At 43.2% G+C, this 12,658-nt stretch overlaps 1 long non-coding RNA gene and 1 pseudogene across 4 annotated transcripts; one reads left to right on the forward strand and one right to left on the reverse strand.

The window, feature by feature from the left end:
• Positions 1-1,854: 1,854 nt before the first annotated feature.
• Positions 1,855-4,276, forward strand: LOC147959176 (protein FAR1-RELATED SEQUENCE 5-like; annotated as a pseudogene).
• Positions 4,277-4,334: 58 nt separating this feature from the next.
• LOC147959177 (uncharacterized) lies at positions 4,335-9,061 on the reverse strand. 4 transcript variants are annotated; one of them, XR_015609619.1, is made up of 6 exons: positions 8,572-9,060; positions 5,971-7,290; positions 5,775-5,845; positions 4,997-5,092; positions 4,603-4,913; positions 4,335-4,506 (listed from the first exon to the last, which is right to left on the reverse strand). It is a non-coding gene; the product is annotated as an uncharacterized LOC147959177 (long non-coding RNA). The 4 variants fall into 4 exon arrangements; XR_015609620.1 differs by having other exon boundaries at positions 4,335-4,904; positions 8,572-9,061; XR_015609618.1 differs by having other exon boundaries at positions 4,335-4,913.
• Between the last annotated feature and the right edge of the window lie 3,597 nt (positions 9,062-12,658).

Raw genomic sequence — 12,658 nt, forward strand, 5'->3', positions numbered from 1 at the left:
TCCAAGTGAACATGTCCCCATTATATCCTAGATCTTCCAGCCCACAATCCATTAGGCATTCACGGAACTCTCTCATCATACCAAGTGGTCTAGCTACACCACCCTCTTTTTCCGAAGGGTATAAAATTTCATTAAAATCCCCCAAAACCACCCAGAGATGGTTACTCTTACTATGTAAATTGCGAATGTCATCCCAAGATAGATGACGTTCATTCCATTTCGGATGACCATAGAAACCTGTGAACCACCACTGAACCACATTCTCATACATAAAAACAATATCAATAAAATGGGGCAAGACATAGTTCAACTCAATTTTATTGGACTCATGATGAAACAAAGCGAGGCCTCCGACCTTACCATCACTTTCCACTACAAACATAGAATCAAAACCTAATACGCGACGAAGCTCATCGGCTTTACAATTATTCAAATGGGATTCAAAGAGGAAAATTAAATCTGCCCTTGTACGCTTCTGTAGCTCCAGAAGCTCATGAACTGCCGTGTTGGAGAGCATACCACGGTAGTTCCAGCCTAGGATTTTCATTTGGCTCGGCGGTCCTCCTCCTCGGAGGCCGCCGATGTGCCAATCTCATCTTTGTCTTCGCCAACTGATTCCCCACCTCGCGGTGCGTACTCTTCCTCCTTCTCATCAGTCTCCTTTGCAACATGTGTAACCCCGCCTTCCTCATCCTGGACTGCTACAACTCTACCCATGCACACCTGTTTGGATGTGGCGTTTACATCACCATATAAGATGCGCTCATAACTATCCATCTCTTTCTCAAAAGAAAACTCTAAATCACTGCCCGTTGGAGGAGCCCCAAAAGAATGCCCCCCTTTTTTTCCCTAGCACTTGCTTGCGAGCATCTTCAACTCTGTTTGCCCCCCCCCTTCTTTTTATCTTTCTTTTTTGAATTGCCCCGCGTTGGATTCTACTTTTCTTTTGAGGCAATTGAGAACAAGCATCTGCTACTGCTACTCTCGGAAGAATTATGGGCCGAAATCTTCCCGGATCGGATAGAGGTGGGCGGTTTCCCTCGAGACCTCACTTGGTACAAGAGGAATTTATCACACAAAAAAACTTGGCACAAGCGTCTAGTGGGCAAACGTTTGCCCACTGGCACCCCCCGGCGCAGATTCTCTAACTTGCTTATAGCAAGTCAGAGGCAGCCCAGCGCACGCCAGATGCTGCTCGTTCTCGATCAGTCGGCCGCTTCTTTCGATCCCTCACTCAGCCTAAAATAAGCAGCCCAGCCCAGATTTCATAGCCCACCTAAAGGCCTACTTCAACATAGTGGAGGGAAAACAAAACTTCAGGCGGGAGCACGAGAGGATTTTGGCGGGGAAACGTGTGCTGCGCTGCTCTGTCGCGCGCTGTCTCAGCTTTAGGCGATCGCTGCGGCAACTCCAAGGAAATCAGCTGGCCGATCGAGGAAAACTTCTGGCGATCGATTACAGCCATCATTCCTCCTCCTCCTTCTAGATTACATGTAGCAACCACAAATCTCCCCTCTTTGTCTTGTATTTTCTTCACAAATTGGAAATTTTCTTACTTGTATTTGTTCATGATTCCTGCAGTAATTATTGAGTTCATGTCTTCAAATTAAGAGATAATGGCAGAAACCAACAAGTAAGTTAGGCTTACACTGGAATTCCTTTGCTGACATCTAGATCTATAGCAAGTTAGGCTTACACTGGAATTACCTACATATTTATTTTGGTGCAGGGAGAATGTGATTCGTACGTCCTTACCTCAAGTTGGTCAGAAATTCACAGACTTGGCTGAGGCATGGTCATTTTGGGTTAACTATGGAGGTCGGGCAGGTTTTGAGGTCAGAAAAAGGTCAAGCTGGAAAAGTAAAATTGATGGAGTGGTAACTTCATGTAGATATGTGTGTGCAAAGGAGGGTTGTCGAGTACAAGACAAGAGGGATCATCTCACAAAGAACCCTAGAGCTGAAACAAGAACAGATTGTGATGTTCATATGTGTCTTTCATTAGATCGAGTGGCAGTACATTATGAAGTGGTGGAGGTAGTGCTTGCTCACAATCATGGTGTCTACTTACCACAAACTTTCCATTTGATGTCATCACAACGGAGGATTTCAGAATTGCAAGCCGTTGAAATTGAGGTTGCCGATGACTCTGGAATTAGGCCAAGGCATGCACATGACTTGGCTAGTCGCCTTGTTGGGGGGCCAATGAATCTCAGCTACACGCCTCGTGATCACAAAAATCACTTGCAGAGCAGGCGCCAAAGAGAGTTAGCATATGGTCAGGCGGGAAGCATGTTGAAGTATTTTCAACAAAAGCAGGCTGATAATCCGTCTTTCCAGTATACTTTACAATTGGATTCCGAAGAACAAATAAGTACTATATTCTGGGCTGATGCAAAGATGTGCATTGATTATGCACACTTTGGAGATGTTATCGCCTTTGACACTACTTTTGGCACAAACAAAGGATATAGGCCTTTTGGTGTTTTCGTCGGATTCAATCATTTTAGAGAGACCGTTATTTTTGGTGCTGCTCTTTTGTTTGATGAAACACATGTCTCTTTCAAATGGTTATTTGAGGCTTTTGTAGAGGCACACAACCGAAAGCAACCTAGAGCTATATTTACCGATCAAGACACGGCAATGGGATTGGCTGTTGGGGATGTTTTCACCCAAGCATGGCATGGCTTGTGCACCTACCACATCATGCAAAATGCCGTCAAGCACTTGTGCAATAGCAAAGTTGAAGAATCAAAAAAAAGAGGAAGATGAAGAACCTCATATCCTCTTAGATTTCAGCGCTTGTATGTATAATATTGAGGACAAGGCAGCCTTTGAAGAGGCATTTGACATCATGAGAAATAAGGTGGATAAGAAGAAGGCCTCATGGCTAGATAGCATCTACAAGTTAAAAGAAAAGTGGACTGAATGTTACATGAGGGATGTTTTCACATTGGGAATGAGAAGCACACAATTAAGTGAGAGTTTCAATAGTGATTTGAAAAAACATCTCAAATCAGATTTTGACATCATTCGCTTCTTAAAACATTTTGAAAGGGCTGTGCAAGGAAAAAGAAACAAGGAGCTAGATGCAGAATTTGAAGCTACTAAAAAACTGCCTAGAATAGGGATGGAGACTCCTATGTTGTTGCAAACAAGCGAAGCTTACACACCAACCATATTTGAAGCATTCAAATCTGAATATAGAAGATCCATGGCTGCATGTAGTAGAGCATTGGATGGAGATAATACATATGTTGTTACAATTGTGAGGGCTAATGGTGATTTGGGTTCCGAACTAGAGCGCATAGTTGTCGGTGATCCTTTGGAGCAAACGGCTTCTTGTAGCTGTTTTCAGTTTAAAAGGACCGGAGTATTGTGTGGGCATGCTTTAAAAGTTCTTGACTTGATGAATATCAAGTTATTGCCAAACCATTATCTTTTAAAGAGATGGACCCGAGAAGCAAAATCTGGAACTATACAAGATACCAAAGGAAGGGATATAATTGAAGATCCAAAATTGGATGCTATGTTGCGGTACAAGTTTGTTTCTCACAAATTTCATGATTTTGCAAGTGAAGCCGCAAGCGATCCAGAATGTATCTTGTTGATGGACAATGCATTGGACATCCTTGCCAAGCAAGTACGGGAAAAACTGAGGATATCTAGAAGTATTTTAAGTGAATCCTCTAATGTGCAGCCTAATGTTCAACAAGATGAGGGTTTGCTTAGTTCTGCTCGCCTCAAGAAAAAAAAAGGTTCAACCGAAAAGTTCAAAGAGACATAAACCTTGGATCGAGAAGACACGCAAGTACAAAAAGAAAGACCCAAAGGAATCTAGCGTATGTTGCTGAAAATTCTTGCAACTTAGTGTACTTATTTATTACTACATCATATATAAATTTGTTGGGTTTCTTTGTGCAGCAGCAAGAGAAAGAGAATCAAGTTGGTGGAGAAACTCAAGCAACAACTGAAAATGCTAATAATGCCAGCAATGCATTCAGGAGCTACACAGACTTGCTAATGATACTTTAAATGTTGTTGTATCTTCTCTAAACTACTATTCTATTCCAACGTTTCATTTTGATCATCTTTCTTTGCAGGGTTCTAATGGAATTGATGATATGGATTTTGGAGATCTTTAGGTTCCTATTTCATGACAAGAAGAAGATGGCCATCTTCTTCTTTTGGCCTGAATATGTTCAGCTTGAAAAAATTTATGAAAAACACTGCAAAATGGTGTTCTTTTGTGTAGAACCTGCAGCTCTAGTACTATATTTTGTTGGTGATTATTATGGTTATTTGTATCATAACTACTGTTTGTATTCTGGTTGATTTTGGTTGAAAACGGAGTATTTTTACAGGTTTCTATCCAGTCTGAATATGTTCTGTTCTATTCTGCTGTTTACATTCAGTTAACTGTCCATAGATGCACTTGTCGCTGCAGCTGGGCTGTTTGCTCCCGAATGGGCCTCCCTTGTCGCCTATGTGGGCTGGCCTGACTGAACTGTGTTGTGTGAGGGAAGGAAACATGAAACAGAGCAGGGGACACACGATGGAAAAGAAACGGCATCCAGCTGCCTCAAGGCTGCCTCTGACTTACTATAAGCAAGTTAGAATCTGCGCCGGGCGCCCCCTGGCAGCCTCCCTTATTTAGGTAGGCTTTTGTCCCCCTGATCCAGATTTGGAAAGTAGGAAGGCCCACGCTTTCCTCCCGCGCCCACGCTTTCCTTCAGCTCCCCCATCACACACTTGATCAACGCCCGTCCTCAAATGGGAGGTGTGGCTCCCCTGACGTACCCCTAGGCCCAACCTTTCCCTCTCCTCACCTACCCCACCTCCACGCCCTTCTTCTTCTTCTTCTTCTTCTCCTCCTCCTCCTCCTCCTCCAAAATCGAAAGGACCCTGCAATGGCTGCCCCATTGAAGCTTAAAAACTGGAAAAAGAATCTACCAATATACAGACAAAGGAAGAAGAGATAGGTGTGATTTTCTCACCTTGTTTGTCCAAATCTAATTGCAACTTCTACCTCCCAGTGTTCTCCCTCGTTTTTCCCAGATCCATGAGCAACTAGTATGGTTGTTGTGCTGCGCCTATTGCAAAAAAGAAAAAAAAAACAGAAAGTGAGCAACTATAGTGGATTTTGCAAGCAAATCAGGTATTGACACTTGACAGCAAGCAACTCTTGGCAGGACATGAACCAGAAACGTCTGTTTTTCATTTTTTTTAAAGCAAGTACTAGCTGTTGTGTTTTTAGGTTGCTATTGGACTAGAAAAAAGTGTATTGAAAAAAAAGAGCAGCAACTTTTAGGCTTTGTTTTAAGCAAAAATAGAGCTAAGAGCAAGCAACTCATGTGTGCTCATGCATGCTATAACTAAAAAGATGTGGAAAAAGTGTGGGCAACTACTATGGCACTTTTAAGCAAATAAAAAAGGGTAAGCAACTCATGTATCTCTTCTTCTGAATTTAGTTTGCTTTGTACAATGTATGTGGTAAAATTTTAAAAGAAAAGCAGCAAACAGCTAGGTGGGTTGTTTTAAGCAACCCCAGTTCTGCCATTAAGCAACTTCGTGCTCGTGCACGCTGGTAGTGAACAACTGATTTCCTATCACTGATATACTAGGCTCTTATCCAGTTTTACGGCCATCACTGAAAAGAAATGTAGGCAACTGCCGAGGTTTTCTTAAGCAAGTCTAGTGCAATAAGTAATCACACACAATTGATTTCTCTCTAGGTAGTAAGAACTAATTCCAGGTGAAGGGTATGAAGATTACCTGGAGAGTAGCTGGTGGAGGTTCCTTACTTGGGCACTACTTGGATAGCTTTGAGATTTTCTATGTGGGTCCTACAAAAAAAGAAAAACACAAAGGGGTTCGCCATGGTTTCCGTAACAAAGAAAGCTACCATGGTCCTGTATGTGTCTTGCTAGAAAACTGTGGGAGGCTTGCTAGAGTTTTATGTGTGACTTGCCTGTTGTTTAGACCAAAAAGTGTGAGCTTTCTGTTTCCACATGCACAAATTTTCTGCCGCCCAATCCCGCTTCCCATCCCCCTAAAATGTGTGCCTAAGATGTCAATTTTGTGAGCTTTTCTCTACTTTTTTCTATATTTGATTGACTTCAGTTTCTTTAAGTTGCTTGATTTGTGAATACAAATTGCCTAGTCTAGCTGTGTGGAGTTGCCTAACCTTGCTGTGTGTATGTTTTCTGAACTATCAGAATAGTGTGAAAGAACTAGTATTTGAATTAAGTTGCTTGATCTGTGTGTATCAATTGCCTGGTCTAGATGTGTGGAGTTGCCTAACCCTTGATATCATGTTCAATAAAGATGGAGCCCCCTTGTAGTAAACACTATATCATTGATTATATAAATGAAAAAATGGCAAGTTTTGCATCATTTTAAGGCAACTAAGAAGCAATGGTTGGGCGAGTTGAAAAATGGACAAACACACAGAAAAGGCCATACTCCATGATAGAACAGAAATCTGGCTACTGTTTCGTTTCACAGAACAGGAACTAGACCCTCTCACATCTAGCAACATTAATGCTTGTTCAATACCTCTGAATTATTATATCTATATGTTTGTACATTACTGTTCTCCTTACCACTCATCCCATCCCATGATATAAGAGGTTTTCTAAAGCTAATATAGCTTGCAAAAACGTCTTATACTATGGGACGGAGGGAGTATGTGTTTTAGTGCGCGCTAATTTTACTGTCATCACTGGAAAAGACTATAGGCAAGTACTGAGGTTTTTAGGCATGTATATACTTCCTGCGTCCGCGAATAAGTGTACATCTAGCTTTTGTCCTAAGTCAAAGTTTTAAAACTTTGACCAATTTTATAGGAAAAAGTAGTAGCATTTATGACACTATATTAGTATCACTAGATTCATTTTGAAATGTATTTTCATAATATACCAATTTGATATCATAATATACTACTACTCTTTTCTAAAAAGTTGGTCAAAATTATAAAACTTTGACTTTAGAACAAATGGTAGAAGTACACTTATTCGCGGACGGAGGGAGTGCTTCCCATATCTTGGGCAAGTCTATCATCAGATCTTAGGCAAGTCTATCATCAGAGTATATGATGAAAAGCGTCTGTAACGCGTATCTGATATAGAAACAGTCATTCATCTAAGTATATAATGAAAAGAGTCAGCAAGTTTGCATCATTTTGAGGCAACTAGAAGGCAATGGTTAGGCAAGTTTAAAAAAAATCATCATCAAGATTGGTTGTAGGGGGGTCTTGCTGGATGCCCTTACTGCTCCCAGCCATTTTTCGCTGCAAAAAGTAAAGTATAAAACTATCATTAGCCATAAAAGCATGACAAAAATAGCAGGCAACTTAAGAAAAATGTAAAACATGTATTGGTAAAAAAACAATTGAAAACCCGTGACAACCGCGCAGGCAAGTTTGCATGCCTCTCTGCTAGGCAAAAACCATGAAAATGCCAGGCATCTGGCTAGCTAAGGATGCCAATATCAAAATGGAAATGTCGTATCTATGCATGAGCTAAGCAGGCTTCTTGTTACTACCCTCCTGTGCCAGCAAGTTTTTTATCGTCATCACATCCAGCTAGAGGATACATGCTACTCCTAGTGTGATATTGGCATCGCATAAATTTTGCCAGGCCAACTCTCTCTCTCTCTTTCAGTATAACACTAGGAATCTATATAGGTCAATGCTTTTAGGCGACCTATTTTATTCACCATGCGAAGCCCTCTTCAAAAGATCAAAGCATCAAAAATATGTGAAGCACATGTGTGGTAATTAAATGAGAACAAGGAGCACCTATGTACAGGCAAGTTGGTATGCATCTGCTAGGCAAAAGCAATGTAAACGTCAGGCAAAACTGGTAAGCCACTACTTCAAACTCTATGGTAAGTAAAAGAAAACAAGGAGCACCTATGTACAGGAAAGTTGGTATGCATCTGCTAGGCAAAAAAAAAAACAATGTAAACGTCAGGCAAAACTGGTAAGCCACTACTTCAAACTGTGTAGTAATTAAAAGAAAACATGGAGCACCTATGTACAGGCAAGTTGGTATGCATCTGCTAGGCAAAAACAATATAAACGTCAGGCAAAACTGGTAACCCACTACTAAACTGGCAACAAACTGATCAGCGAAAACTCGAATATATCTAACTGAAATCATGGGATGAATCAAAAAACGCCAGGATATCTCATATATATCTAACTACCAGATCAAACTAGCAATAAATAAGAGCATCCCCTGGCAAAAAAGCACTCTAGAACAGGCAAAACTACTGCAAACATCAACTTAGCCACAAAACAAATTTCTCGTACAAGTTCTCGCACATTCTCCTCACATTTCTCCCGAATCTCTACCGCGCCAGAGGATATTGACCCTTGCAAACACGCAACCGCCCCCGAAGGAGAGTAACCAGGGAAAAATTGAGCTCCTCCATCATCCCTCATTTCTCGCGCATCTTCGCATCCACTCTCGTAGAACCACCCCCAATTGAACAGTCGAACGCTAGCACATAGACGAAAAATTGCAGAAAACCAGTGAGATGAAGAGGTGGGGAACGAGATGATTACCGGCGTTTTGCAGTCGATTTGCTCTTCCTCCACAAATCACAGCATCCCCTCTCCTGCCTACGCCCTCCTGCTTCACAACCGCTCGCCTGGAGATCCCGACCGCTGACGCCGCCGCAACCTTGGACGTCGCCGCCGCAACAACTGCTCCGCCCCTCGCGCGGAAATGCTCCCCAACAAGTGGAATCGACGGGTGGAAGAGAGAAAACGCAGAACGAATAGTGCGGAATCGCTGGATTCGTCGCCAGATATTGAGAACGGGGAGAGAGGAACGGCGGTTTCCGTGAGAGTGGGGAGGCGGTGGAAAGCGGGAATGGTAGCGTGCGACGTGGGTGATGAGGGAACGTGGACTAGTTGTTGCGGGTGTATTACGGGCCGGGCCGACCGGACGACACCTGAAAAAAAAAAGTGAGCCAACCGCGACACACCTGCGCACGCGATCCAGATCGGACGACGCAGAAGCGTGTGCGCTCGGGACGACGAAGCAGCACAGCTGCACCTTTTAAAATTTGGGGAGGATAAATACCTCTATAAAAAAGGGATAAATGGGTGGTGCCACTAGCTGACGAGGAGATACATCGAACCTGGACGCGTCGCTGCTTGCCGAGTTAAGGGGCGGCCATATTCAGTGAACCTTGCAACGTACGCTACTACTCCCCTGTCCCAAAATATAAAAACATTTTTAACATTGATATAGTATAAAAACGTTCTTATATTACGGGACGGAGGAAGTACTATATAATACAGGGATATAAAACCGGTTAAATAAAATACTGTATATGGTTTGTTGCAATATACTTCCTTCGCTCACGAATACTATTTAAAGTTTTTTTTAATCAGATGATACAGACATATTTTAGTGTGTTTGTTCATTCATTTTATTCCGTATGTTGTCTATATTAAAATATTCAAAATGTCTTATATTTGTGAATGAAGGGAGTATGTAATTTGGGCAGCACAACTACGACACCATTATATTAGCTATGGCTATGTGCAACGCTTTATGCAGAGTCCGGGGGTCTTGTTTCTTTTTAATAGAATAGCTTTAAACATATTACTCAATATCATTCAATTAGCTGTACACATATTACTCAATATGGCGACGACAATGTCTAGAACGTCCTCAGTTTGCATGTATCACTCTTCCCTGCAATTTTGCTAGTAGGCCTTTGGCCCAAAGCCCAACTAAAATTTTAAAATTCTCTTGGCCCATTCATGCACACATGTGAGTGGAGTGAGTGAGGCTAAAGTTTAGTCCCACCCCGGAAGTTGAGAGAGAGCTGCACCTCTTTATAAGGTGAGCTCTTCTACCACTTGTATGAGCATGAGAAGAGGAGACCTATACGCGCGCTCCTCCTCCTCGCTCGCCGCGCCGCGCCACGGGTTGCGGGATTGAGCCGAGCCGAGGAGAGAGCTATGCACGTTGTCTATATTTTTGCTGCATGGGAAAATTAATGAGTCATTAATTAATAATTAACGGACGTGTTAATTACTGAACCGTTTCCGATTCTTTTGGATCGTAACGACTCGGACGTGGGGTTTACTCCCACGACCTACCCGGCCCGCACTATATAGTCAGGCAGACGTCTACCCTAGCCGTTGCCGCTTCGTATGGGTTTTCACCACCGTTCCAGATCATTGCGCCGCCAAGCTAGTCTTCTCCATCCCTCCTTCCGGCGTGCACCGCGAGAAGGGACAGCAGGCCTCCGGAACCCCGCCTCTCGTGATCCTGTACGGGAGAGGGGCGATCAGATTTTTGGGAAGCGCACTCGCGCGACTGCTGGCAGCGACGACTTCGCGAACGACGACTTCTTCCCCGACCTCGGCAACCTCGTCCTCGACGACATGGGCGACTACGTCAACGCCGGCTGTGCTTCACCCGCTGCACCGTATGTGATTCTATCCTTCCTGTTCGAGATCGTGGTAGAATTCATGCTTCTAGTATGTGCCCTAGATGTGATATGTTCATCTGCTATGCTAGTTCGCATGATTAATTTAATCTCTGCTGCTGTGGTCATGATTTATCTTCTGTTTATTCGGATTAAATCTCGTAGTAATTTACTCATATTTCCAGCAATCCAAAAACCTGATTATAGGCAATTTACTCCGAGTGGTTTTGCTGCGCATCTGAAGCCTCATGCCTTTAAGGGGGCGCAATATAAGAGGTGGCGCATGAGGGCAGTCTACTGGTTTCAGACCATGGGCTGCTATGATGCCACCAAGGGCAAGCCTGAGGGCGATCTTAATCCAGCACAGCTGGAAGCTTTTGAGAAGATCGATACCCTCTTTAAAGGCGCTCTTCTGATTGTTCTTGATGACTCCATTGTGGATTCGTATATGTCGTTTGACAACGGCAAGGACATGTGGGCTGCGCTCGAGGCCAAGTTTGGTGCCTCGGACGCCGGCAGCGAGTTGTACGTCACGGAGCAATTCTATGACTACAAGATGACTGATGAGCGCCCTGTTGTACAGCAGGCTCATGAGATACAGTCGCTCGCAAAAGAACTTGAGTACTTCAAGTGTGTGTTGCCGGACAAATTTGTTGCCGGAGGCATCATTGCCAAGCTTCCACCTTCATGGAACAATTTTGCTACTTCCCTGAAACACAAGAGACAGGAGTTTTCCGTTGCGGATCTCATTGGTACTCTTGATGTTGAAGAGAAGGCGAGAGCAAAGGACACACGTGCTCGAGTTGCTGAGTGAGGTTCTAGTGCCCACATGGTACAGAAAAAGAACTCCCAGCCCAACAAGTTCAAAAACAATAAGAACAAAACTCAGGGCAAAGGCAAGTTTGATACAAAGAACAAGCCATCACATTCTACCAACTTCAAGAAGAATTCTCATAAGAAGGGGAAGGGACTTTGCCATGTCTGCGGTGATCCTAATCACTGGGCTCCGCTTTGAGGAGCGCGAACATGAGAAGAGTGGCAAGTCCGCTAATGTTGTCATCGGTGATACTGATATGAAGGAATCAGGGTACGGTATTTTTCCTACCATCCTTTCAGTATTTCAATCCCCTGATTGGTTAATTGACACCGGTGCCAATGTACATATTTGTGCTGACGCCTCCATGTTTTCTTCTTACCAGGCAACAGGAACTTCATCCGTGATGATGGGGAACGGGTCACATGCCATCGTTCGAGGTGTTGGTACGGTCGATCTGAAGTTTACTTCGGGGAAGACTGTGCGTCTGAAGAACGTTCATCATGTGTCGTCCATCAATAAAAATCTCGTTAGCGGTTTCCGTTTATGTTGAGATGGTTTTAAGTTGGTTTTCGAATCCAATAAAGTTGTAATTTCTAAGTGTGGACAATTTGTTGGAAAAGGCTATGAGTGCGGAGGCTTGTTCCGCCTATCTTTGTCAGATATTTGCACTAAAGTTATTAATAATGTTTGCCACAATAATGAGTCTGATATTTGGCATTCACGACTCTGTCATATTAACTTTGGTTGCATGACGCGGTTAGCCAATATGAATTTAATTCCGAAAATCTCTACTGTCAAAGGCTCCAAGTGCCAAGTATGTGTGCAAGCTAAGCAACCTCGCAAGTCCCATAAGACTGCAGAGGCAAGAGACTTGGCGCCACTAGAGCTTATACATTCTGATCTTTGTGAGATGAATGGCGTGTTGACAAAAGGTGGAAAGAGATACTTCATGATGTTGATTGATGACTCCACTAGATATTGTTATGTGTATCTTCTGAAATCAAAAGATGAGGCTTTGACTTTCTTTAAAAACTATAAAGCTGAGGCAGAGAACCAACTTGATCGAAAAATTAAACGGCTTAGGTCCGATCGTGGTGGAGAGTATTTTTCCAATGAATCTGATCTGTTTTGTGCGGAACATGGTATAATCCATGAGAGGACGCCTCCCTACTCACCCCAGTCAAATGGGGTAGCCGAAAGAAAGAACCGAACTCTAACTGATATGGTTAACACCATGTTAGACACTTCGGGTCTACCCAAGGAATGGTGGGGGGAGGCGCTAATGACTGCGTGTCATGTCCTAAACCGAGTTCCCACAAAGCATAAGACCATGACTTCATTTGAGGAATGGGAAAGGAAAAGGTTGAAACTCTCTTACCTACAT

Source organism: Triticum urartu, chromosome 7A (assembly GCF_056163025.1).
Source record: "Triticum urartu cultivar PI428250 chromosome 7A, HENAU_Tu73, whole genome shotgun sequence".
Taxonomy (NCBI): domain Eukaryota; kingdom Viridiplantae; phylum Streptophyta; class Magnoliopsida; order Poales; family Poaceae; genus Triticum; species Triticum urartu.